Source organism: Aegilops tauschii, chromosome 5 (assembly GCF_002575655.3).
Source record: "Aegilops tauschii subsp. strangulata cultivar AL8/78 chromosome 5, Aet v6.0, whole genome shotgun sequence".
NCBI classification, from domain to species: domain Eukaryota; kingdom Viridiplantae; phylum Streptophyta; class Magnoliopsida; order Poales; family Poaceae; genus Aegilops; species Aegilops tauschii.
In genome coordinates this window covers 341,876,540-341,903,451 of record NC_053039.3, presented here as the reverse complement: position 1 = coordinate 341,903,451, position 26,912 = coordinate 341,876,540, and positions in this window count along the sequence as shown.

Below are 26,912 nucleotides of genomic sequence, written 5' to 3'. Positions count from 1 at the left end.
AGGAAAGGGTGATGCAGCAAAGTAGAGATAAGTATTTCCCTCAGTTAAGAACCAAGGTATCAATCCAGTAGGAGGCACAAGCAAGTCTCCAAACTATACACCTGCACAAACTAACAAACACTTGCACACAACGCGAAAAAGGGGTTGTCAATCCCTTCACGGCCACGAACAAGATTGAGATCTAATAGAGATAGGTATAAAAGATAAGTAAAAGATCAAATTAAAGTAAATCGAAATAAATTGCAGCAAGGATTTTTTGGACTTTTTGGGTTATAGATCTGAAAATATATGATGGAAAATAGACCCGGGGGCCATAGGTTTCACTAGAGGCTTCTCTCTTGAAAGAAAACATATAGTGGGTAAACAAATTACTATCGAGCAATTGATAGAAAACCGTAAAGTTATGACGATATCCAAGGCAATGATCATGACTATAGGCATCACGTCCGTGTCAAGTTGACCGAAATGATTCTGCATCTACTACTATTATTCCATACATCGACCGCTATCCAGCATATATCTAGAGTATTAAGTTCGTAAGAACGGAGTAACACCTTAGGTAAGATGACATGATGTAGAGGGATAAATTCAAGCAATATGATGAAAAACCCAACTTTTTACCCTTGATGGCAACAGTACAATACGTGCCCGCTACCCCTACTATGTCACTGGGTGAGGACACCGCATGATTGAACCCAAAACTAAGCACCTCTCCCATTGCAAGAAAAACCAATCTAGTTGGCCAAACCAAAATGATAGTTCGAAGAGAAATACAAAGATATTTGATCATGCATAAAAGAGTTCAGAAAAGACTCAAATAATATACATAGATAATCTAATCATAAATCCACAATTCATCGGATCTCGACAAACACACCGCAAAAGAATATTACATCGGATAGAACTCCAAGAACATCGAGGAGAACATGGTATTGAAGATCATAGAGAGAGAAGAAGCCATCTGGCTACTAGCTATGGACCCTTAGGTCCTTGGTAAACTACTCATGCTTCATCGGAAGGGCAACAAGGTTGATGTAGATGCCCTCCGTGATCGAACCCCCCTCCCGCAGGGTGCCGGAAAAGTCCCCAAGATGGGATATCACGGGAATAGAGGCTTGCGGCGGCGGAAAAGTATTTTGGTGGATGCATTTAATGGTTTGGGAATATTTGGGAAATTATAGTGCAAGAATTAGGGTTGGAGGACTCCCGAGGGGCCCACAAGCCCTCAGGGCGCGCCCCCCCGAGGCACTCCTAGGAGGCTTGTGGCCTCCTTGGGAAGCTTCTGGCCACCTCTCCAAGTCCTATGGTTGTCTTCTGGTCCAAGAAAAATCATCGCGAAAGTTTTATTCCGTTTGGACTCTGTTTGATATTCCTTTTCTGTAAAACTCAAAAACAACGAAAAACAGAAACTGGCACTGGGCTCTAGGTTAATAGGTTAGTCCCAAAAATAATATAAAAAAGCATATTAATGCATATAAAACATCCAAAACAGATAATATAATAGTATGGAACAACACAAAATTATAGATACGTTGGAAACGTATCAAGCCTCCCCAAACTTAATTCCTGCTCTTCCTCGAGTAGGTAAATGATAAAAATAGAATTTTTGATGTGGAATGCTACCTAACATATTTATCCATGTAATCTTATTTATTGTGGCATGAATATTCAGATCCATAAGATTCAAAACAAAAAATTAATATTGACATAAAAGCAATAATACTTCAAGCATACTAATAAAGCAATCATGTCTTCTCAAAATAATATGGCCAAAGAAAGTTATCCATACAAAATCATATGGCCTGGCTATGCTCCATCTTCATCACACAAAGTATTTCATCATGCACCAGCCCGATGAAAAGCCAAGCAATTGTTTCATACTTTTAGTGTTCTCAAACATTTTCAACTTTCACGCAATACATGAGCGTGAGCCATGGATATAGCACTATAGGTGGAATAGGATATGGTGGTTGTGGAGAAGACAAAAAGAAGGAGAAAGTCTCACATAAACTAGGCATATTAACGGGCTATGGAGGTGCCCATCAATAGATATCAATGTGAGTGAGTAGGGATTGCCATGCAACAGATGCACTAGAGCTATAAGTGTATGAAAGCTCAAAAAGAAGCTAAGTGGGTGTGCATCGAACTCGCTTGCTCACGAAGACCTAGGGCAATTTGAGGAAGCCCATCATTGGAATATACAAGCCAAGTTCTATAATGAAAAATTCCCACTAGTATATGAAAGTGACAAAATAGGAGACTCTCTATCATGAAGAACATGGTGCTACTTGAGGGAGTCCTGGATTAGGAGGTCCTCGGACAGCCGGACTCTATCCTTTGGCCGGACTGTTGGACTATGTAGATACAAGATTGAAGACTTCGTCCCGTGTCCAGATGGAACTCTCCTTCGCGTGGAACGCAAGCTTGGCAATACGGATATGTAGATCTCCTCCCTTGTAACCGACTCTGTGTAACCCTAGCCCCCTCCGGTGTCTATATAAACCGGAGGGTTTAGTCCGTAGGACAATAACAATCATACCATAGGCTAGCTTCTAGGGTTTAGCCTCTACGATCTTGTGGTAGATCAACTCTTGTAATACTCATATCATCAAGATCACTCAAGCAGGAAGTAGGGTATTACGTCCATCGAGAGGGCCCGAACCTGGGTAAACATTTTGTCCCCCGCCTCCTGTTACCATCCGCCTTAGACGCACAGTTCGGGACCCCCTACCCGAGATCCGCCGGTTTTGACACCGACATTGGTGCTTTCATTGAGAGTTCCACTGTGCTGTCACCATAAGGCTTGATGGCTCCTTCAACCATCGGCAACGATGCGATCCAGGGTGAGGTTTTCCTCCCCGGACAGATCTTCGTATTCGGCGGCTTCGTACTGTGGGCCAATTCGCTTGGCCATCTGGAGCAGATCGAAAGCTACGCCCCTGGCCATCAGGTCAGATTTGGAAACTTGAACTACACCGCCGACATCCACGGAGACTTGATCTTCGGCAGATTCGAGCCCATGTCAGGTGTGCCGCACAATCACGACGAGCATGATTTAGCTCTACCGTCGGACTATGTTCGGGAGATCACACCTGCAACTACTCCGGCCCTCAATCCGGAACAAATTGCGCCATCTGTGGATGGGTGGATGGACCCCGCCACGGAGGCCGCACACTCAGTGGCGATAGCGCCGAATACCGACCTCACCTCCTACGAGACCCGTGCTGCCGAACCATTCGATTCGTCCCCGGCCATGGGCTCCGAGCCGCCCGCGTCCGCGCCTAACGAATCTGATTGGGCGCCGATCATGGAGTTTACCTCCGCGGATATCTTTTAGCACTCGCCTTTTGGCGATGTGCTAAATTCATTAAGGTCTCTCTCCTTGTCAGGAGAACCTTCGCCGAACTATATCCGGCTAGAATGGGATGCAGACGATGAGGAAATTCGCTCCCCACCCACCACCCACTTAGTAGCCACTGTCGACGATTTAACCGACATGCTCGATTTCGACTCCGAAGACATCGACGGCATGGACGACGATGCAGGAGAGGAACAGGAACCATCGCCCATAGGGCGCTGGACAACCACTTCATCACATGACATATACATGGTGGATACACCCAAAGAAAACAATGACGAGGAACGGAAGGATGCAGTGAAGGATAGCTCCCCCGAGAAGCAACCAAAGCATCGGCGTAGGCGCCGCTCCAAATCCCGCCTCGGCAAAAACAGTGATAACAGCGCAAGAGAAAATAACACCCCAGTCCACTCCAGAGGAAACGACGACCACATTGACCCAGCGATAGAGCAGGATGAACCAGCAAATGGCGAACATAGTATGGATCCGCTGTCCGAACAAGGCGACGCCGATGATAAAGCTCATCAACCTCCCTCCGGAGAGGAAAACAGTCCGGACGAGGATGCACACATCATCCCGGAAAGGCACTTGGAACAAGAGAACCTCCGCAGAAGGCTTATTGCCACCGCGAGGAGTCTGAAGAAGCAGAAGCAAAGGCTTAAGGTCGCATAGAATACGCTCAACAGTAGATGGAACAAAGTGCTCGACACTGAAGAAAAGTATGGTGGTAGTTACCACACAAAGAGCTATCCAAAGCGCAAGCTGTTGCCTGAATTTGATGATGAGGCCTTAGAGCCCACACAGCCGAAAAACAAAATGGCCGACCGGTCGGATCAACCACCTCGTGGCCGCGATAGAGCGGCTAACAAGGCCGCACATAAGTCAGCACACGATTCACGTAAGGACTTGCATCAGAAGACCGGCGTGACCAGATCCATCTACGGATCAAGGAAACGCGCTCCAGCGCACAACCAAAACCGAACACTACAACCGTCAGAACACCATGACACATCCAAATACAGGGGTGCCGCACACCCCCTATGTTTCACCGATGAGGTGCTGGACCACGAATTTCCAGAAGGATTCAAACCCGTGAACATAGAGGCGTACGACGGAACCACAGACCCTGGGGTCTGGATTGAGGACTTTATCCTCCATATCTATATGGCTCGCAGAGACGATCTCCACGCCATCAAGTACTTGCCCCTCAAGATGAAAGGACCAGCTCAGCACTGGCTGAAGAGCCTTCCCGAAAACTCAATTGGAAGTTGGGAGGAGCTTGAGGATGCTTTTAGGGCTAATTTTCAAGGGACCTATGTCCGACCTCCGGATGCAGACGATTTAAGTCATATAATTCAACAGCCCGGAGAGTCAGCCCGAAAGCTTTGGAACGGATTTCTCACTAAGAAGAACCAAATCGTCGACTGCCCGGACGCTGAAGCCTTAGCAGCTTTCAAACACAGCGTCCGAGACGAATGGCTCGCCAGACACCTCGGCCAAGAAAAACCGAGAACAATGGCAGCTCTGACAAGCCTCATGACCCGCTTTTGCGTGGGTGAAGATAGCTGGCTAGCCCGTAGTAGCACCAGCGACCCAGGCACATCCGAAGTCAGGGATGACAATGGAAAACCACGATGCAGTAAAAGCAAGCGTCGAAATAACGAAGACAGCCCAGACAACATGGCGGTAAACGCCGGATTCAGGGGCTCTCGACCGGGTCAGCGTAAAAAGCCTTTCAAAGGCAGCAGAGATGGACCGTCCAGCCTAAACAAGATTCTAGACAAATTATGTTAGATTCATGGCACCCCCGATAAACCTGCAAATCACACCCACAGAGAATGTTGGGTCTTCAAGCAGGCTGGTAAGCTAAACGCCGAACACAAGGGGAGGGAGACACCAAGTGAAGACGAGGAAGAGCCTCGCCAGCAAAGCACTGGGGGACAGAAAAAATTCCCACCAGAGGTCAAAACAGTGAACATGATTCACGTGACGCAGAGGAGAAGCAAACATGCACTCCGAGACACACGCGCCGTAGAGCCCGTCACCCCTAAGTTCAACCCCTGGTCGGCCTGCCCGATCACCTTTGATCGCAGGGATCACCTGACAAGTATCCGGCACGGAGGATTGGCTGCCTTGATGTTAGACCCAATAATAAACGGATACCATCTCACACGAGTCCTTATGGACGGCGGCAGTAGTCTTAATCTGATATATCAGGACACAGTCGGCAAAATGGGGATAGACCCGACAAGAATCAGCCACAGTAATACTACCTTTAAGGGAGTAATACCAGGCCCAGAGGCCCGCTACACGGGCTCTCTTGTACTAGAGGTTGTATTCGGTTCTCCCGACAACTTCCGAAGCGAAAAGTTAACCTTCGACATCACTCCATTCCGAAGTGGCTATCAAGCACTACTCGGAAGAGCAGCTTTTGCTCGTTTTAATGTAGTACCGCATTACGCTTCTCTTAAGCTTAAGATGCCCGGTCCATGTGGCATCATCACAATTAGCGGAAATATTGAGCGTTCCTTATGCGCGGAAGAACGTGTGGCGGCTTTAGCAGCCGAACACTAAACAGCCTCTCCAACCAGACTAAATGATCGGTTGTCAAGACCGCGGACACGGCTAGACGAGTCCGGCACATCACTAGCTGTAACAGCTTAGATATACCTAAGATTGGTTCGATGGATTTACCCTCATAGGCGGTACCAGGGGCTTCCCGCATGTAAAAGGACTACAGTTCGGCTCGACCTTACTTATCTTGATTTCTAATGGTTTATTGAGAATAACCAATTTTTTCGCACGACAACTTTCACCTAAGTTCTTCTCTTTTACAGATGGTAATCGTGCTACACCCTTCTAGGATACGGCACAACGGAGACACAGGCGCATACGTGCAGCAGGGCTCCGCTCAAAGGTTTCTTTTTAGATTAAGACCCTGCGTAAACCTCTTTTACTGTCTCTTGTTGCTTCACATCCTCCGGATACTCAGCATAACCGAGAGCGATGCTGACGTTGTTGGCATTTCGCCACGTCAGAACGATGCACGTACCTGGACACTCAGGGATCATCATCAAGGGCGTTATTCAGGTCGGTATATGTTGTAAAGACCGAATACCTTAGGGAGTGTTCGGCGTCACGAGTTTGGCCTTCTAAGCATCAGCTTCGAATCATATCTTTGGTCAAATGTTGGGTTTGCCCGGCTCCCGTGTTTTGCTACCTTATGTTCTGCTCTATCGGCTAAGGTGGCACCGGGAGAACTACTGCGATTGTGCCCTGGTTCATCCGGACGAGCACCTCAGTAGAGAAAGCCGAAAACTGACTGTCATGATAAAGCGCGAGACTGGTCAACCACTCGATGACTTAGCGGAATCTTCAGGATTCCTCCGCATTATCAAAGGGCCGTTTCCCGGTCAGGTATGTACGCGCCCCGTATTCGGATGAGCGCGGAGGTACCAGGGGCTATATAGTAGTCCCACCGTCAAACCCCTATGGCTAAGTGAAAGTGTTAAAGCAATATAGTCCGATTGCCTCGTTCGCTGCGCTATCACCTCCTTAATGGACCAAGACGTTGGATCAAGTGTGAATACACGTTTTTTGCGAACACCCCCGCATTATATGCGTGGGGGCTGAAGCCGACGACTGCAAACTTTCAGGTTATATACATATATACATAAACGGCCGCACAGGAGGCATCATAATACTTTCAGGCAAAAAGTATAAACACATCCTTTATAATTTAATAAGCATTGTTCTTACAATTGAGATACATGTCACTAGAACATGATACGCTTCGAGCACCGAGCCTCTATTACATGAGCACCTTCTAAGACTTCCTCAAAATAGTGCTCGGCCGATACCCGGCCAACGGCCGAACTCTGGGATGCAATAGTGGTGGCCTCCATCTCTGCCCAGTATGTCTTGACATGGGCAAGAGCCATCCGCGCACCCTAGCTCTATGCACGCCGACCTCTTCACAGCATCAATATGTGGCGCAGCACCAAGGAATTGTTGCACTAGGCCAAAATAAGTATTCGGCCTCGGTCCCTCCGGCCAAAGGTGATCCACAACGGACCTCATAGCAAGTACGGACAACCTATGGAGCTCAGCTCACTCGGCAATTTGTTCATTTAACAGCAGCGGACGCGTTGGAGTGCGGAACTGTGACCAGAACAACCTTTCCACCACATGATCCTTCTGATCTTTGAAAAACTTGGTCGCATCAGCGACACTCGCTGCTAAATCCAAGTATGCGTTTGCAGAACTCCATAATTTATCCAGAGGGGCATACTTCGGGTCTCCAAACCTCGTCCGCAACAAAAAGGGCTTCCCAGCCGCAATATCTCCGGCTAGACGGAGTTCTTCCTTCATCGCTCTGATTTGCAAGCGTGTTTCCTTGGCCGCTTCCATGGCCTCCTTCAGTTCTGTCGCCTTTGCTTGGCTTTCCTTTTCAAGAAGCTCATACCGACTGGCGGCATCTTTCATCTCAACAGCCATCTTGGCTATTTTCTCTTTGCTCTGGCAATGGGCAGCCTGTTCGGCTTTTAGCTCTTTGACCGCCTTTAGGGCGGCCGCATCACTCTTCCTGGCTTGTTCCTTGGCTCGGGCAAGTTCTGCCCGAAGGGTCTCCACGGCGACAGCTCCATCTGCAGTCATAGCATATTACACATACTAGCTTCATGCTCCTCTTAATATGTATTGATCCTAGGAGAATACATACCCTGTGCCTCATCAAGCCACTTGTTTACAAGCACGATGTCGGCATCTGCCGCATCAAGTTGCCGCTTCAGTTCGGCAAACTCACCAGTCCGGCTAGCCACCGGACCCGCAGCCACCTGCACATGAAAGCAGCACGGTTATTACCTAGGACTATGATACTCTATTTGCCGTCTTTTTCAACAGCAACCAGAGTCTCAGGGGCTACTACCTGCATAGGCCACACCTAGCGTGTGCGGTATCGTCCAAAAAATATATATTACTTCACGTACCTCAAAGCCTTTCAGCAGACTCATAAAAGCTTCATGCAACCCGCTTCCGGCGGATGAAATCCTCTCAACCACCGTGCCCATTAGCGCACGATGCGTTTCTGAGATAGCCGTTTGCTCCAGAAGATTCATCAGTGCATCTGATCGCACACCGGACGGTTACAGACTCTTTCTGTTGCTCTCCTTAGGAGCCGAATACCCCGGACTTCGGTTGGCCGAAGGTTTACCTTCTGGCCTTGGCAGATCAGGAGGAATCCTCCGTGACGAGACCTCAGGGTCGCCCACTTCACGAGGCGGGGAGGCATGGGGAGGTGTTTCGCTCTCCATCATCTCCGGAAGAAGATCCCCCGAAGACGAACTCTGTCGAGAAGGGCTACGATCTGAACTACAAGATACACGCCTCGGTTATCGTTCTCGGAAATGAAGCAGGATATATTTACTATAAAGTACTTTCGTTCACTTACAGCTCGGTAGAGGGCTGGTCCCTTTGCGGGTACTGTGCGGTAAGGATGCCCTCCGGGGTAGGACCCTCCGACAAAGGATTCTTCCCTCGCTTGGAGACCATTGCTTCCAAGTCTTCAGAGGCGGTCCTCTTCCTTCCCTGGGGAGAGGGAATTTTAGATTCTCCCCCCCGGTTATCTTCCTTCGCGGAGGCACTAATTCCCCCGGTTTGGATGAATAGTGAGTGAGGCTCGCACTCGACTTCTTTGTTCCTCCCTTTGCCTTCCCTTGATGGCGCTAGATAAGGCGCAAGCTCAAGCATCCTGGCTAGTACAGGATTCGGTGAGCCCTCGGGAAGGGGGGCCGGACACCTAATCATCTTCGCCTTTTCTATCTAGTCCTGGTCAAAAGGCGACTTTTCAGAATGATGTTGTGTTAAATTAAAAGACAACGTGTTCGGCCGCGGAATTACTTACTTTAGTGTCTGGACGATTGCAGTTCAGACCCGCATCCTCGGAGGTGTCCGGACACTCTATTTGTGATCCGAAGAATGATCTGTACATCTCTTCGAGCGTCACACCGAAGAAGTGCTGAATAGTTCGCGGTCCTTCCGGGTTGAACTCCCACATATGGAGAGGTCGACGTTTGCAAGGCAGGGCTCGACGAACTAGCATAACTTGCATTACCTTAACAAGGCTGACATCTCTCTCGAGGAGACCTCGGATGCGACTCTGCAATGTCGGCACATCATTTACTGCCCCCCAGTCAAGCCCCTAGTTAACCCATGACGCCAGTTGTGGCGGGGGGGGGGGGGCGAGCGGAAGGCAGGGGCGGCTACCCACTTAGTACTCCGGGGAGCTGTGATATAAAACCACTCCCGTTGCCATAAACTGGACACCTCCAGGAAGGAACCCTTTGGCCATGGAACATCGGCGCCTTTGCTTATTACGGCACCTCCGCACTCTGCATGTCGCCCCTCAATCATCTTCGGCTTCACATTGAAGGTCTTGAGCCATAAGCCGAAGTGTGGGGTAATGCGGAGGAAGGCTTCACACACGACGATGAACGACGAGATGTGAAGGATGGAATCCGGAGCCAGATCATGGAAATCGAGCCCGTAGTAGAACATGAGCCCTCTGAGAAAGGGATCTAGACTGAAACCTAGCCCTCGGAGGAAGTGGAGACAAATACGACACTCTCGCCAGGTTCGGGAGTGGGAATGACCTGCCCTCGAGCAGACAGCCTGTGCGAGATTTCGCCGGTCAAATACCTAGCTTCTCTTAGCTTCTTGATGCCCTCCTCTGTGATGGAGGAGGGCATCCACCGACCTTGAAGGTTAGATCCGGACATGATTGTAGGTCCGAAGCGCCTAGCCTGAGCCTTGGGTGTTGGAACTCGAGGTGGGGGAAGGATTTGATTGAGCGCGAGAAGAAGGGGACAGGCCTAGGCTCCTTTATAAAGAGGATGAATATCAAGCATCCTCCGCATGGCCGTTTGGGACTTGCCTAAAATCGAGGAGTCATACCAACATGCACGATTGGGTTACCCATACCCGTATTGATGAGAATCCCGTGAAAGAAGGGACACGATCTCTGCTTCGACAGGACGTGCCAATAAAAACCGCCTCGCAACACGTGCAATGGCAGGCTCAGAAAAACGGTTCTTCATGACCAGACCACGGCAGTACGTCACATTATGAAAAGCTGTCGGCAGATTAGATTTATGGAAATATTATTCTCTCTACGGTGGTATGTGGAATTTGTTTTGCAGAGCCGGACACTATCCTTGTGTTCAAAATCTTCTATGGAGTATTCGGAGGAGGAACCTGCCTTGCAATGCCGAAGACAATCTGTGCGCCGGACTCATCGTTATTGAAGCCTGGTTGAGGGGCTACTGAGGGAGTCCTAGATTAGGGGGTCCTCGGACAGCCGGACTCTATCCTTTGGCCGGACTGTTGGACTATGAAGATACAAGATTGAAGACGTCGTCCCGTGTCCGGATGGAACTCTCCTTGGCGTGGAAGGCAAGCTTGGTGATACAGATATGTAGATCTCCTCCCTTGTAACCGACTCTGTGTAACCCTAGCCCCCTCCGGTGTCTATATAAACCGGAGGGTTTAGTCCGTAGGACAACAACAATCATACCATAGGCTAGCTTCTAGGGTTTAGCCTCTACCATCTCGTGGTAGATCAACTCTTGTAATACTCATATCATCAAGATCAATCAAGTCGGAAGTAGGGTATTACCTCCATCGAGAGGGCCCGAACCTGGGTAAACATTGTGTCCCCCGCCTCCTGTTATCATCCGCCTTAGACGCATAGTTCGGGACCCCCTACCCGAGATCCGCCGGTTTTGATACCGACACTACTTTGAAGCACAAGTGTGGAAAAAGGATAGTAACATTGTCCCTTCTCTCTTTTCTCTCTCTTTTTTTGTTTGGGCTTCTTTGGCCTCTTTTATTTTTTATAAAGTCCGAAGACTCATCCCAACTTCTGAGGGTATCATAGCTTCCATCATCCTTTCCTCACATGGGACAATGCTCTAATAATGATGATCATCACACTTTTATTTACTTACAACTCAAGAATTACAACTCGATACTAGAACAAAATATGACTCTATATGAATGCATCTGGCAGTCTACCGGGATGTGCAATGGTCTAGCATAGCAAATGACATCAAAAAACGGATAAGCGATGAAAACATCATGCTAGCTATCTTACGATCATGCAAAGCAATATGACAATGATGGTGCGTGTCATAATAAACCGAACGATGGAAGTTGCATGGCAATATATCTCGGAATGGCTATGGAAATGCCATAATAGGTAGGTATGGTTGTTGTTTTGAGGTAGGGTATACGGTGGGTTTAATGCACCGGCGAAAGTTGCACGGTACTAGAGAGGCTAGCAATGGTGGAAGAGTGAGAGTGTGTATAATCCATGGACTCAACGTTTGTCATAAAGAACTCACATACTTGTTGCAAAAATTTATTAGTCATTGAAACAAAGTACTACACACATGCTCCTAGGGAGATAGATTGGTAGGAAAATACCATCTCTCGTCCCCGACCGCCACTCATACGGAAGACAATCAAAAAATAAATCATGCTCCGACTTCATCACATAACGGTTCACCATAAGTGCATGCTACAGGAATCACAAACTTTAACACAAGTATTTCTACAAATACACAATTACTCACTAGCATGACTCTAATGTCACCATCTTTATATCTCAAAACAATATGCAAGGAATCAAACTTCTCATAGTATTCAATGCTCTTTAATGAAAGTTTTTATAATATCCCTCTTGGATGCCCATCATATTAGGACTAAATTCATAACCTAAGCAAATGACCATGCTGTTTAAAGAATCTCAAAATAATATAAGTGAAGCATGAAAGTTCGACATTTTCTATAAAATAAAACCACCGTTGTGCTCTAAAAAGATATAAGTGAAGCACTAGAGCAAACTGCCTAGCTCAAAAGATATAAGTGAAGCACATAGAGTATTCTAATAAATTCACGATTAATGTGTGTCCCTCTCAAAAGGTATGTACAACAAGGATGATTGTGGAAAACTAAGAATCAAAGACACATATCATACATGAGGCTCTAAGCAAAATGCATATCATGTGGTGAATAAAATATAGCCTCAAGTAAATTTACCGATGGAACGAAGACGAAAGAGGGGATTCCATCCGGGGGATCCCCAAGCTTAGATGCTTGGTTGTCCTTGAATATTACCTTGGGGTGCCTTGGGCATCCCCAAGCTTAGGATCTTGCCACTCCTTATTCCATAGTCCATCAAATCTTTACCCAAAACTTGGAAACTTCACAACATAAAACTCAACAGAAAACTTGTGAGATCCGTTAGTATAATCAAACAAATCACTACTTTAGGTACTGTTGTGAATTCATTCTAAATTCATATTGGTGTAATATCTACTGATTCCAACTTCTCCATGGTTCATACCCCCCCCCCCCGATACTAACCATAGATTCATCAAAATAAGCAAACAACACATAGAAAACAGAATTTGTCAAAAACAGAAAAGTCTGTAGTAATCTGGAAACTTCGTATACTTCTGTAACTCCAAAAATTCTAAAAAATTAGGACAGCTTAGAAATTTTTATGTTAATCTTGTGTAAAAATTTCAGAATTTTATCACTCTTCTGTGATTTTAAACAATTCTGCTACTGGACACAAAGGTTTTTGTTTTTCAGCAAGATCAAATCAACTATTACCATAAACCATCCCAAAGGTCCTACTTGGCTCAAACACTAACTAAAACACAAAAAACACAGTCACTATAGAGGTAATAATATGTATTTATTCAAGAACAATAGCAAAAACAAAAAACACAAAAATAAAAATTGGGTTGCCTCCCAATAAGCGCTATTGTTTAACGCCTCTAGCTAGGCATAAAACATAGATCTAGGTATTGTTATCTTTGGTATTAAATCCATAAGTATGCCTCATAATAGATTCATATGGAAACTTAATTTTCTTGCTTGGAAAGTGTTCCATGCCCTTCCTTAATGGAAATTGAAAGCTAATGTTTCCTTATTTCGTATCAATAATCGCACCAATCGTTCTAAGGAAAGGTCTACCAAGAATAATAGGACATGTAGGATTGTAATCTATATCAAGCACAATAAAATCTATGGGCACATAATTCCTATTTGGAACAATAAGAACATCATTAATCCTTCCCATAGGTTTCTTAATAGGAGAATCCGCTAGATGCAAATTCAAAGAACAATCATCAAGTTTATAGAAACCTAGCACATCATATAAAGTTTTTGGAATCATGGAAACGCTAGCACCCAAATCACACAAAGCATTGCACTCATAATCTTTAATTTTAATCTTAATTTTAGGTTCCCACTCGTCATAAAGCTTTCTAGGGATAGAAACTTCCAACTCAAGTTTTTCTTCAAAAGATTTCATCATGGCATCAACGATATGTTTAGTAAAAGCTTTATTTTGATTATAAGCATGCGGTGAATTCAACATGGATTGCAACAAGGAAATACAATATATCAAAGAACAATTATCATAATTAAAGTCCTTGAAATCCAAAAGAGTGGGTTCATCGCTACTTAAAGTTTTGACCTCTGCAATCCCACTTTTATCAAAAAAATTCACTAAGATCTTTAAACTCCAAATTATTGGGACGCCTTCTAGCTAAAATTGTCTCATCTCTAGTCCCATATTTATCAAGATTTATATTAGAAAACAAAGATTCAATTGGAGTCCCATCAATTACTTTAATATCTTCATCATTATTTTCACAAGAAATAGAATAACACGCTTTTACAAACCAATCTCGCTTAGCACGCATCCTATCGGTTCTTTCTTTACATTCATGAATAGAAATTTTAATAGCTTTTAGAGACTCACTAATATCATACTTGGGTGGAATAGATCTAATCTTTAAAGAATCAATCTCAAGAGAAATTCTATCAACATTCCTAGCCAAATCATCAATCTTATGCAGTTTTTCTTCAACCATAGCATTGCAATTCTTTTGAGAACTAATGAAATCTTTAATATTGTTCTCAAGATCAGAGGGTATTTTACTATCCATAAGAACTAATGAAATATTTAATATTGTACATAAGAATTGTGGTAGGAATTACCATAATTATTTGAGGAATTACTAGGAAACGGCCTAGGGTTGAAATTACCTCTATATGCGTTATTACCAAAATTGTTCCTGCCAACAAAATTCACATCCATAGATTCACTATTATTGTCAATCAAAGTGAGCAAAGTTATATCATTAGGACCAATAGGAGCACTGTTAATAGCAATCAATTTCATAATTTCATCCATCTTTCCACTCAAAGTATTAATTTCTTCAATGGCATGCATTTTTCTACTAGTAGAAGATCTTTCGGTATGCCTGTCGGTGTCAAAACCGGCGGATCTCCCGAACTGTGCGTCTAAGGTCGATGGTAACAGGAGACAGGGGACACGATGTTTACCCAGGTTCGGGCCCTCTCTATGGAGGTAATACCCTAATTCCTGCTTGATTGATCTTGATGAATATGAGTATTACAAGAGTTGATCTACCACAAGATCGTAATGGCTAAAAGCCTAGAAGTCTAGCCTGTATGATTATGATTGTCTCTAGGGACTAAACCCTCCGGTTTATATAGACAACGGAGGGGACTAGGGTTGTACAAAGTCGGTTACAGAGAAAGGAATCTTCATATCCGAACGCCAAGCTTGCCATCCACGCCAAGGAGAGTCCTATCCGGACACGGGTGAAAGTCTTCGGTCTTGTATCTTCACATCCCATCAGTCCAGCCCATGTCCAACAGGCTGGACGCCCGAGGACCCCTTAATCCCGGACTCCCTCAGTAGCCCCCGAACCAGGCTTTCAATGACGTGTGTCCAGCGCGCAGATTGTCTTCGGCATTGCAAGGCAGGTTCCACCTCCGATGACTTCAAAGAGCTGTATTCGGCCTTCCATTTAATTTCATACCCATCGGCTTCTGTGCATCCATGGCTTCAGCTTCCACGTGTCGAGCGAATACGAGAGGTCAGGGTATTTTTTGCACATAACACCCCGGCCATGTAAGAAAAGCGTCTATTTAAAGAGATTGGATCTTAGATCCATTCCGCACCACGCGGAAAATCCTAAGAGCTTGCTAGAAGGAACCACTCCAACATGGCTAGCGCTCCCAGTTCTTACTCCCGTCCCCACGGCTCCGAGAGAGGCGATTGGGAGAGATGTTCCGTATCCCACGGTCAGCTGGTGAAGCTGCAAACACAGGGATTCCTTCCCCCCGCGGATCTAGTCCCCATTCGAGCAGGATTGACTTCCTTCAACGGCGGGGCTCAGGCGGAGAATTTCCCCAATCCATCCAAGGGGGAACGAGTGTGCTTCGTTCCCTACTTGCTAAGAGGTGTCGGATTTCCAATCCACCCGTTCCTCTGAGGACTTCTGGAATATTATGGCCTCCAACTGCACAATTTCACTCCTGCCTCCATCCTGCACATCGCGGGTTACGTTGCTCTTTGTGAGCTATTCCTGGGCTGTGAGGCCCATTTTGAATTATGGAGGAAACTATTCTGCCTCGTCCCTCGTAACCAAGAGGGATCAATATTCGAAGTGGGTGGAGCCGAGGTATGGCGCATCGCCGAGACCGGATACCTGTCCGGCACGCCGAAGAAGGCGTCCGAAGAGTGGCCTTCCGAATGGTTCTATATTAAGGACGTCGCTCTCCCCGACCCAGTTCGAATGGGTCTTCCCGAATTTTCAAATGCTCCGTTGAAGAAACGCCACAGCTGGCGCCCTCGGAGCCTCGAGGAGGAAGATAGTGCGGAAGTCCATCAATTGATGAGCAAGATAAGGACACTTCTCCAGTCCGGACTATCAATAGTCGAGGTAATGGCGACTTCCATAGTGCGGGGGGTTCAACCACTCCAATACAGAGGGCTTCCCATGTGGCACTATAATGGGGAAGATGACGCCTTCCGCTGCGGTCGGAAGGGTTCGGACACCCCCGCCGCTTTGGCCAAAATATTGGCTGAAGTGTACAAAGGGGAGAAAGAGGAGTTCACTCGTATTAAACGTCGAGATGGATTTTCCATGTACAATCCTCTTGCTGGGTGAGTTCTAATCCCACCACTTTACTCAATCCTCTCCCTGAGTCACTTTTAATGGACATTAACCCATCCATTTGTAACAGGAATGGCGGAAGGTTACCAAGGGGATCCATAGCCCCGCCCCACAGCCAGAGGATCACAACCGGGACCTTAACCCCGGATTGGAAGAGGATCCGGACATATTCGCGGAGCTTGAGGATGGAGTGTTCTACCAGGCGAGCTATGACGGCACGGAAGTGGCCATCACCGCCGACTATCCCGGTCTCCTCCCTGCCTCGCATGTAAGTGATCAAGAGACACCTTCTTCGAGAGAGCTTCCTCATTACGCCTCACTCACCGCACTATTTCATGCTCCAAAGGGGAGGCGCCCGACGCCTCAACGTGCGCCAGAGGCATTTCCTAAGAGAACGGCGCCCGCGCCGAGCAAATCTTCAAAGAGGAAGGCGAACAACAACATGGCAGAGCCTTTATCAAAGAGGTATGGTTTTTTAATCATGCCCCTGGTAGTCACATCAAACTGTGACATTATCCGTTGTGTCTTATCAGGAAAAGCGTCTGCTGGACTATGTCCGGGGATCTTACCGGCTGCGCCTCCACAAGAAAGGTTCCCGACCCTGCCTTAAAGACGAGGGCTGATACGGGAGTGATGCTGGATTGTCCTTCGGCAGAGGAGTCGGATGATGTATCTGTCACAAACTCTGAAGTGGAAAGCGCAATGAATCATCAGCGCCGGCGGGCCGCTCTTCGCGACCCCGGCTTTACAAAAGAGGCGTTCAACGCCTTCAGCTCGGCTGATGCATACATCCGAGCTGCTCGAGACGGGCTTACCAGAGCCATAGACCAACATTTGAAAGATATGCGGGTAAGTACACATTTGTACAAATCTAATAATTATATACTAGTAGCCCCCGAGACTTGAAGAAGTTGATACAGCTGATTTAAGGATCATTGTATAACCAGGTGCTCACAGAGAAGAACAACATGTTGTCTCAAGAGCTGGAAAAGTGTCAGGCCCAGCTAGCTGCTGCTATCGCCGAACTGGAGAAATCCAAGAAGGCATCGCCTGGTAATGCTCCCTTCTGTCGAGAAAATATAATCATATATCAATAATATTAAAACTTTTTACTCCCCATGGCAGGATCGTCAGATCAACTGAAGGAGGCCCTGCAAGTCGCGCAAGTGGGGGAACAAGAGGCCAAAAGGCAACAGGCCGCGGGCGAACGTGTGCTGACACGGGTCAGGGATGAGAAAAATAAGTTACAGGATTCCAACACCCTGCTGGGCGAAGAACTAAAAGATGTGCGAGCCCAGCAGGCTGACTCCGTGAAGGAGAATAAGAGGCTACGAGGCGGCATATTCAGTATGCTTTTCGAACTTGTCTCCATATAATTCGGTGAGGACAGGGACTGACAGATTTATGTCTGCAGGTATGCTGACTGACCGCCCCGAAGAGGAAGTGTCTGGATTTCAAAGCGACATGCTACAAGAGCTATCCCAAATGCACGAGTGAGCTCAGCAATCAATGCGGAGTGTTGCCAAGGCTTTTGGCCATCCGCCTCCCCTCCAGGAAGTATGGCGGAGCTCGTAGAGCTATCCAAAGGAGCACGGTGGCGTATTCGATTATGTAAGATATCAGCCTGCCGAGAAGGTGCACGGGAGGCCTGGGCCATGGTGAAGACACGGTACACCAAGCTTGATCCAAATCATATGGCCCGGGTTGGACCTCTAGGGTTGGACGGAAAAGAAATTCCCGTTAGTTTGGTATATGACCAAGTAAAAGTAGCCGCAAAATATTCCCAATGGGATTGTAAGTTAGACAGCATGTTAGACGGCATAGAGGAAGAAATTTTTGAGTCCAAGTGACTATGTACTTTCCTTGACATATTTGTCCCTAGCCGGATTGTAAAACGATTGTCATGGCACACCTTTTCGCTTCGACCTCTGGACCCGAAGGTACGGAGTGTTTCCGAATACCTGAGCGGCAAGATAGACCCGGGTATGCGTGGAAACCAGGCATAGGGGTCATAGTTGCTTAAACAGACAAGTTGTATCCGGCTAGCTATGTTATATTACATTGTAATTGTAAGAAACATCTTCCAGAAAGAATAGTTCCGTTAAGGGTTCCTTTCCCTGGGTGAACATGCGTAAATGTGCATGCCCGAACTGTGATTGAGAAAATCGCAGTATGCGCAACATCTGGGGGTTCATAGTGTAATGACTGTGAAAACATCTTTAGTCCGCTAACCGAATATTCCTTTAAGAACGCTAGCTTTCGGCTTCACCTAGTCTGAGGTACACATCCGGATGACCCGGCAGTAACAATCGCACAGGTGCTCCCTTTATGCCCTAGCCAAACAAATGGGAACGTAGGGCATAAGCACAGGAGCCATGCAACCCAGCTTGGCCAAAACTTAAGTCAATACGATGCATATAATGGTGAAGAAAAGGTACATATGAGGAAAAAACACATATGTGGTGAGCTTGATGCCCGGAAAATAATAATAAGCTTCTGTACAAGAAGCCCCCAGGTATTATGGGCATACATATTTAAGGATGTGTACGTCATAGGTGCGCGGTTTAGCTGCACGAGAGCTTTAAAGCTAAAAAAGTGAAAAGAGAGGAAAAAGTAATGGAAACAAAAGGGGGAAGAAGACGAGAAACGAGCTCGGCTCTAGGCGTAGAATCTTCGGAGTCTGGCCGCGTTCCATGGGTTCGGCTCTAGGCGATTGTCTGATGCATCACGCAGGCGGTACGCTCCTCCGGTGAGAACTTCATCAATGATGAAGGGACCCTCCCACTTGGGCTTGAGTTTGTCCTTTTTATTCTCTGGCAAGCGTAGAACGAGTTTGCCAACATTATATGTCTTGGCCCGCACTTCTCTGCTTTGATATCTGCGAGACTGCTGTTGATAAAATGCGGAACGGGCTTTGCCGACGTCGCGCTCCTCCTCCAAGGCATCTAAGTTGTCCTGCCGATCAAGCTCGACCTCTCTCTCTTCATACATGCGCACTCTAGGTGAGTCATGAATAATGTCGCAGGGCAACACAGCCTCTGCGTCGTCCACCATGAAGAAGGGTGTATATCCGGTAGTGCGATTGGGCGTGGTCCGCAGCCCCCAGAGTACGGAGTCGAGCTCCTCAACCCAGTGCTTGTCTGGTTCCTTCAAAGACCGCACTAGTCTAGGCTTGATGCCGCTCATAATAACACCATTGGCTCGTTCGACTTGACCGTTTGTTTGCGGGTGATAGATGGAGGCGTAATCGAGCTTAATGCCCAGATTAGCACACCAGGCCTTCACCTCATCGGCTGTGAAATTGGAGCCGTTATCAGTGATGATGCTGTGTGGGACACCATAACGGTGCACGACACCGGATATGAAGTCTATCACTGGTCCGGCTTCGGCTGTTTTAACTAGTTTGGCCTCTATCCACTTAGTGAACTTATCTACCATGACCAGCAGATATTTTTTCTTATGGCTTCCTCCTTTAAGGGGTCCGACCATATCAATCCCCCAGACCGCAAAAGGCCAAGTGATGGGGATTGTGTGTAGAGCGGTGGGTGGCATATGGCTTTGGTTGGCAAAAAGCTGGCATCCGACGCAACGTTGGACAAGGTCCTGTGCGTCTGCTAGGGCCGTCGGCCAATAGAAACCTGTACGGAAGGCCTTACTTACAAGGGCCCGAGCCGCGGCGTGGTGACCACCGAGACCGGCATGAATTTCAGCCAAGAGCTATCGTCCCTCTTCTTCAGAGATACATCTTTGAAGTACTCCAGTAGCGCTTTTCTTGTAGAGCTCTCCATCATGGACCTTGTAGGATTTCGAGCGCCGGACAATGTAGTGAGCTTCATTCTGATCCTCAGGGAGCTCTTGCCTATTAAGGTAGGCCAAGAAGGGTTTGGTCCATGGGGCAATGACTGCCATGATAAGATGGGCCGATGGTGTTATTTCGGTGGCTGAGCCCCCGATGATATCGGTATTGTGTTCGGAATCTGGGGGTATAGTCGGGTCTGGGGTGGTGTCGCCGCTCTCTCCTTGCCACACCACGGATGGCTTGAAGAGCCTTTCCAGAAATATGTTAGGTGGGTCGGGGTCGCGCTTGGCGCCGATGCGAGGAAGGACATCCGCCGCTTGATTACTTTCTCGAGCCATATGATGAAACTCGAGCCCCTTGAACCGAGCCGACATTTTGAGAACGACGTTACGATAGGCCGCCATCTTCGGATCTTTGGCATCAAAATCTCCATTTATTTGGGATATTGCGAGGCTTGAATCCCCGCGCACCTCCAGGCGTTGTATGCCCATGGAGACGGCCATCCGAAGGCCATGCAATAAGGCATCATATTCGGCTGCATTGTTGGAGTCTGTGTATAATATTTGGAGCATGTACTGAACCGTGTCTCCAGTGGGGGATGTTAAGACAACGCCCGCTCCTAAGCCCACCAGCATTTTGGAGCCATCGAAGTGCATGACCCAGTTGGAATATGCGCTGTACTCTTTAGGGAGTTCGGCCTCTGTCCATTCGGCGATGAAGTCGGCCAGTACTTGGGATTTAATGGCCTGGCGCGGTTTGTATGTTATGTCGAATGGAAGGAGCTCAATAGCCCACTTGGCAATCCGGCCTATGGCATCGCGGTTGTTTATTATCTCATTCCGTGGTACTTCAGAAGCCACCGTGATCAAGCACTCTTGGAAGTAGTGTCGCAGCTTTCGGGATGCCATGAAGACTGCGTATGCTATCTTTTGGTAATGAGGGTACCGGGATTTGTATGGTGTGAGGACAGTGGATACGTAGTATTCCGGCTTCTGAAGCGGGAATTTGTGTCCGTCCTCCTCTCGCTCGACGACGAGCACCATGCTCACCACTTGGTGCATTGCCGATATGTATAATAGCATGGGTTCGCCAATGTTCAATGCGGACAGGATTGGGTTGCTCGCTAAAAGAACCTTTATTTCTTCCAGTCCGGTCGTTGCCGCATCCGTCCACTCGAAGTGGTCGGTGCGTCGGAGAAGGCGATAGAGTGGCAGTGCTTTTTCTCCTAGTCTGGAGATAAAGCGGCTTAAAGCTGCCACACATACGTCTAGTTTTTGGACCTGTTTAAGGTCTGTTGGCGTGGCCAATTGTGACAAAGCTCGGATTTTGGCTGGATTTGCTTCAATTCCTCTATTGGAAACGATGAAGCCCAGCAGTTTTCCAGCGGGAACGCTGAAAACACATTTTTCCGGATTAAGCTTGATGTCATATGTACGGAGGTTGTCGAATGTGAGATGCAGATCGTCTATCAATGGCTCGACGTGCCTAGTTTTGATGAGGACGTCATCCACATATGCTTCAATTGTCTTGCCGACCTGTTTCTCCAGGCATGTTTGAATCATGCGTTGGTAGGTGGCCCCGGTGTTTTTGAGCCCGAAGGGCATAGTGTTGAAGCAGAATGGCCCATATGGGGTAACGAATGCCGTTGCGGCTTGGTCGAACTCCTTCATTTTGATTTGATGGTATCCAGAGTATGCGTCGAGGAAACACAGTGAGTCGTGTCCTGCGGTAGCATCAATAATCTGATCGATGCGAGGGAGGGTGAAGGGATCCTTAGGGCAGGCCTTGTTGAGGTCTTTGAAATCGACGCATAGGCGCCAGGATTTATCCTTCTTTGGCACCATCACCAGGTTTGCTAGCCAGTCCGGATGTTTTATTTCTCTGATGAATCCGGCCTCGATTAACTTGGCTAGCTCCTCCCCCATGGCTTGTCATTTGGGTTCGGAAAAGCGCCGCAATGTTTGCTTGACCAGTTTATATCCCTTCAGTATGTTGAGGCTGTGTTCGGCCAACCTGCGTGGGATTCCTGGCATATCAGAAGGGTGCCAGGCGAATGTGTCCTAGTTCTCGCGCAGGAACTCTTGTAGCGCGGCATCAACCGTTGGGTCGAGCTATGCCCCGATGGATGCTGTCTTCTTGGGGTCCGTCGGGTGGACTTGAAATTTGACTATTTCATCTGCTGGTTTAAAGGAGGTGGATTTGGGTCGCTTGTCCAGGTTTATGTCATCCCTATCCACAGTGGAGCGCAGCGCTGCTAGCTCTTCGGCCGCGAGGGCTTCAGACAGTGCCTCGAGGGCAAGGGACGCGGTTTTGTTTTTGGCGCGGAGTGCTATGTCCGGATCACTGGCAAGAGTGATGATACCATTGGGCCCAGGCATCTTGAGCTTCATGTACCCGTAATGAGGTATAGCTTGAAAGCGTGTAAATGTATCTCGCCCCAATAGGGCGTGATATCCGCTGTTGAAAGGGGCCACTTGGAAGGTTATCTCTTTGGACCGATAATTCTCCGGCGTGCCGAATACCACGTCAAGTGTGATTTTTCCCGCACATCACGCCTTTCGACTGGGAATGATTCCTCGGAAGGTCGTGCTGCTTTGCTCGATGCGGCTCCTGTCTATTTCCATTTTGTTGAGTGTATCCTCGTAGATGAGGTTTAGTCCGCTGCCGCCGTCCATGAGCACTTTGGTGAGCAGTAAACCATCCACAATTGGATTGAGGACCAAGGCGGCCAGTGCCCGGACTGTCCAGAATTTTGGTTCGTCACTGCCATTGAAAGCTATGGCCGTGTCGTTCCAAGGGTTTGTCGCCATGACTTGGCAGACTTCAGCGAGGTCGCGGAGGGCCCTTTTGCGCCGATTGTTTGAAGCAAAAGTCTCGAAGACCGTCAATACGCTGAGGTCGTCGTCTTCCGGGGGTGTTGATCTAGGGTTTTTTTGGTGAGGATATCCTCGCCGCTCTTGGCCACTTGCCGGAGTATCCAACATGCTCTAAGGCTGTGGGTTGGTATGGTATTCGGCGTTGTGTTTATTTTGCATGGCCTATCGAGCCATCCCTCCAGAACGGTTCCGCGCCCCGTAATGGGCTTAGATTTCTTTACTATTGGTTCGGGTGCCCTGCGAGGATGCATCCTTTTTGCCCAGACGAAGGGTTGAGTGGAAACCGGTGGTTCCTAGCGAGCTGCCTGAGTTTTCCAGGCGCTTTCCATTGCACAGTACTTCTATACGATGGTTGCCAAGTCAGCGAAGTGTAATACACGATGGCGGTTGATGGCACTGAGGATTCCTACGTCCGTGCAATTATTGCAGAATGCTGAGATCGCGTCTTCGTCGCGGCAATCTTTAATCTTGTCTTTAACAAGGAGGAATCTGGCCCAAAAGTGATGGACTGTTTCCTGAGACTGCTGCCGTATCTGGGTGGGTGGGTGGCTACAAATCCAAACCCTGACCCAATTTGGGATCCGGAGTTTGAGAAACCTCCGAGCTTAATGGTTCGGCCTCCGGGATATCGACTGATTTTTTAGGCCCATCATCCGATTCTAGGTTCGGAGGACAGGGCACGTCGTTCCGCGGACAGGTATCCAGCTCTTTGAGCTCGGAAATCCAAACATAGTTCGTCCTCAATATAGAGGAGGGGTTGTTGTTTTGCTCCTCTACTACCGCTATCTGATGGGTGATCGGCGGAGATTTGATTTCTCTCTGATCGGGTTTAATCCCAATCCGATCGTAGTCTGTAGCGACCCTCAAGGCGGCGATGCGATCTAGGAGTTCGTTTAAAGACGACAACTCCGTTGGATCCATCTGTTTGGAGTATTCGGAGTCAACACGGAGGTGATTTTTGATGACCCGAGAAGTCATCGTCGGCTTGACGGGCGTACGAGTGGTCATGGTAAAGCTGCCCAGCCGGTGGGTTTGGCCTGAGGCCAGGGCTCCTCTGGAGGTGATACCGTCCTTGATAACAAGGCGAGCCATCAATCCTATCTTCGACGTCACAGCAGAACTCTCAATGAAAGAACCAATTTCGGTGTCAAAACCGGCGGATCTCGGGTAGGGGGTCCCGAACTGTGCGTCTAAGATCGATGGTAACAGGAGACAGGGGACATGATGTTTACCCAGGTTCAGGCCCTCTCTATGGAGGTAATACCCTACTTCCTGCTTGATTGATCTTGATGAATATGAGTATTACAAGAGTTGATCTACCACGAGATCGTAATGGCTAAAACCCTAGAAGTCTAGCCTGTATGATTATGATTGTCTCTAGGGACTAAACCCTCCGATTTATATAGACACCGAAGGGGACTAGGGTTGTACAAAGTCGATTACAGAGAAAGGAATCTTCATATCCGAATGCCAAGCTTGCCATCCACGCCAAGGAGAGTCCTATCCGGACATGGGTGAAAGTCTTCGGTCTTGAATCTTCACAGCCCATCAGTCCGGCCCATGTCCAACAGGCCGGACGCCCGAGGACCCCTTAATCCAGGACTCCCTCAATGCATTGAGAGTAATTAGTCATAATATTATCTAGGAGTTTAGTAGCTTCTTCTAATGTGATTTCCATAAAGGTACCTCCCGCGGCAGAATCTAAAAGATTTCTAGATGCAAAATTCAATTCGGCATAAAAAATTCGTATGATCATCCATAAACTCAAACCATGAGTAGGGAAATTTCTTATCATCAATTTCATCCTCTCCCAAGATTGTGCAACATGTTCATGATAAATTTACTTAAAATTCATTAGATCGTTCCTAAGGGAGATGATCTTAGTGGGAGGAAAATACTTGGAAATAAAAGAATCTTGAGATGGGCCCGCTATGACCTGGATTGGGGTGCCCGGTTGCGGTCGGGCCGCCTCATATCTGCCCCATATTTGTGCTTGATGAGGGGGGTGCCGGTTAGCTCGGGCATTTGAGGCCGGTTTGAGACGCCCGTCTGGGTTGGTTTTTTGTGATCAGTTAGTGACCGGGCCATCCCGCTAGGCGTTTGAGATGGGTATGAGGCGGCCGACTCTATCATGTCTTCCCTCGATCTACACAATGTGTCAACGGTCCGTACTGGTTTTTCAGCTCACTTATGTATGTGTGAATAAAATGCGAGAGGATACAACTGGTGCTCTTAAGAAGCAACGTGTTCTGACAGCAGGTAACTGTCAGAAGCTTCTCAAGTAGACGTACTCCTAGAGATATGTAATTTTGGTGGTATAGGGAATCAAGAAAGAAACAAACATTGTTAGAGCATCTCTAGCAGATCCCAAAAAAAGTTTAGATGATATTTTTTTTTGAGGAACCCTCCGCTGGCCCTTATTTTTGAGCACCCGAAGCAAATTATGAGCCAAGAAAAAAGCCCTCCTCTCATGCCGCTGCCTCCAAGCCCCTCCCTCCCCCACGCTCCTCTGCCTCTATGCCGGTGCTCACAATGTTGCCTCTGGCATCCACCAAGCACCCCCGCCAGCACCCCGTAGCCATCCGCCCAACTTTTTTGCTTTGATTCACTCCCCGTCACTGCCCTGAGCTCGTTAACGAGAAGGTCCGACGGAGGGTTCTTCTCAATTTTTGGTTTTTGATTTTCTAGTAAATCAATACCAAATGAAGTCCAAACTCGACAAAACTTTCTGACAATCTTTTCTTGATAGAAAGAGACCCTGGAAGCATCGTGAGGAGACCAGACAATGCACAAGGGAGCCACAAGGAAGAGGGGCGAGCCCAGGAGCTACAAATTCCAGTCCTATAAATTCCCATATATCCATTGCTACCTCTTGAGCACTGCGTTGGTTTTCCCTTGAAGAGGAAAGGGTGATGCAGTAAAGTAGCGCAAGTATTTCCCTCCGTTTTTGAGAACCAAGGTATCAACCCAGTAGGAGGTCATGCTCAAGTCCCTTGCACCTACACAAACAAATAAGAACCTCACAACCAACGCGATAAAGGGGTTGTCAATCCCTTCATGGTCACTTACGAGAGTGAGATCTGATAGAGATGATAAGATAATATTTTTTGGTATTTTTATGATAAAGAGTAAAAGTAAAGAAAGCAAGCAAACAGTAATGGAAATAACGGGAGATTAATATGATGGAAAATAGACCCGGGGGCCATAGGTTTCACTAGTGGCTTCTCTCAAGAGCATAAGTATTACGGTGGGTGAACGAATTACTGTCAAGCAATTGATAGAATTGGGCATAGTTATGAGGATATCTAGGTATGATTATGTATATAGGCATCACGTCCGTGACAAGTAGACCGACTCCTGCCTGCATCTACTACTATTACTCCACACATCGACCGCTATCCAGCATGCATCTAGAGTATTAAGTTCATAAGAACGGAGTAACGCTTTAAGCAAGATGACATGATGTAGAGGGATAAACTCATGCAATATGATATAAACCCCATCTTTTTATCCTCGATGGCAACAATACAATACGTGTCGTTTCCCCTACTGTCACTGGGAGCGAGCACCGCAAGATTGAACCCAAAGCTAAGCACTTCTCCCATTGCAAGAAAGATCAATCTAGTAGGCCAAACCAAACTGATAATTCGAAGAGACTTGCAAAGATAACCAACCATACATAAAAGAATTCAGAGAAGATTCAAATATTGCTCATAGATAATCTTGATCATAAACTCACAATTCATCGGTCTCGACAAACACACCTCAAAAGAAGATTACATCGAATAGATCTCCAAGAGAATCGAGGAGAACTT